The sequence below is a fragment of the Plecotus auritus genome (genome assembly GCF_963455305.1).
Source record: "Plecotus auritus genome assembly, chromosome: 2".
In the NCBI taxonomy this organism is placed as follows: Eukaryota; Metazoa; Chordata; class Mammalia; order Chiroptera; family Vespertilionidae; genus Plecotus; species Plecotus auritus.
In genome coordinates, this window is record NC_137771.1 from 212,249,715 (window position 1) to 212,251,493 (window position 1,779).

At 43.6% G+C, this 1,779-nt stretch overlaps 1 pseudogene across 1 annotated transcript; it reads left to right on the forward strand.

Annotated features, from left to right (window-relative positions):
• Positions 1-613: 613 nt before the first annotated feature.
• Positions 614-1,108, forward strand: LOC308242083 (peptidyl-prolyl cis-trans isomerase A-like; annotated as a pseudogene). Its single transcript has one exon. The product of its transcript is annotated as a peptidyl-prolyl cis-trans isomerase A-like (transcript).
• Positions 1,109-1,779: the final 671 nt, after the last annotated feature.

The following is a 1,779-nucleotide window of genomic DNA, read 5'->3' on the forward strand; positions in this document are numbered from 1 at the left end:
GATTTCTTTTCCCTTAGACTGTTCCATGGTTTTAAAAACACTCCACTGAGCATGTAAAATCAATTTCCATTACTGGCCTTGACCTTTGCAGTTTTATAAACATGTTTTTTTCCTGGGTTTGGAATGTGGCTCAAAGGCAATAGTAGAAGACTAGATGAGATAAGTCATTTGTAATAAAAGTTACTGCTTTTACAGTAAAAGTCTTCTTTTCACACAGGCATTCATTCAACTGTGTATGTTATAAATATCATTATATAAACAGCTGCTTCTTTATACTACATATGTATATATGTATTTTTATTGAAGGCAGGCTTTTTAATTTTTATTGCTCTATAATGAAAAAGAAAACACTTGGTTTTCTCTGCTAAAGGTATTTTTCCCTTTTCCATTCCAAGAAAGTAGCCACGCCATTATGTTTCTTTGCCCCAGGGACTTTAGGTTGCTTGAATGCAAAGCAGATATCACCAGAGGACAGCGTCATTCCTTTTTGTAGGTTCTATTTTGGAACACTAGCCCATTGTGGGGATTATGCCACATCACCCAGAGTGGAGGAGAAGAAAGATGAGGGCTGGCTTTGCAGCCGCTGAGGTCCCAGAGCCGCCCGTGACCAGCTATGGTGAACCTCATCGTGTTCTTCGACACCTCCCTGGACAGCAAGCCCTTGGGCCGCATCTCCTTCGAGCTGTTTGCAGACAAAGTTCCAATGACAGCAGAAAACTTCCGTGCTCTGAGCACTGGGTAGAAAGGATTTGGTTATAAAGGTTCCTGCTTTCACAGAATTATTCCAGGATTTATGTGCCAGGGTGGTGACCTCACACGCCATAATGGTACAGGTGGTAAGTCTATCTATGGGAAGAAATTTGAGGATGAGAACTTCATCCTGAAACATACAGGTCCTGGCATCTTGTCCATGGCAAATGCTGGACCTAACACAAACTGGTTCCCAGTTTTTCATCTGCGCTGCCAAGACTGAGTGGTTAGATGGCAAGCATGCGGTCTTCGGCCAGGTGAAAGACGCATGGATATTGTGACAGCCATGGAGCGCTTTGGGTCCAGGAATGGCAAGACCAGCAAGAAGATCACCATTGCTGACTGTGCACAACTCTAATAAACCTGACTGGTGTTTTTATATTAATCACCAGACCATTCCTTCTGTAGCTCAGGAGAGCACCCCTTCACTCCGATTTGCTTGGAATCCTATATAATATAATAAAAGGCTAATATGCAAATTGTCCCCTTGACCAGGAGTTCAACTGGGAGTTCAACCAGGGAGAGGGGCCCACTGGCCAACTGCCCTCGGGCCCCCCCCCCCCCCAGCTGGTTTGGTCCCAATTGGGGCGGGTCGGCCAGACCCCACCTGTGCACGAATTTGTGCACCTGGCCTCTAGTGTTCTATAATTCTTGTGCTCTTGCCACGGTTCATTGGGTTTCATAATTTCCTTACCCCTTCCCAGTCTAGCTGGATTGCAGAGGTAAGTTTATGATTATAAAATAAAAACTAAACAGTTGTCTGTCAAAAAAAAAAAAGGAAGGAAGGAAGGAAGGAAGGAAGGAAGGAAGGAAGGAAGGAAGGAAGGAAGGAAGGAAGGAGAAAGAAAGAAAGAAAGAAAGAAAGAAAGAAAGAAAGAAAGAAAGAAAGAAAGAAAGAAAGAAAGAGAAAGAAAGAAAGAAAGATGAGGGCTTTTGGAGGGTGGAGGTGGAAATAAAACTGTCTACTGGCAATCAATTCCTTCAGATGAGCAGAAGGTGGGGAGTTTGGGTGGTTTCCAAAGAAAGAAG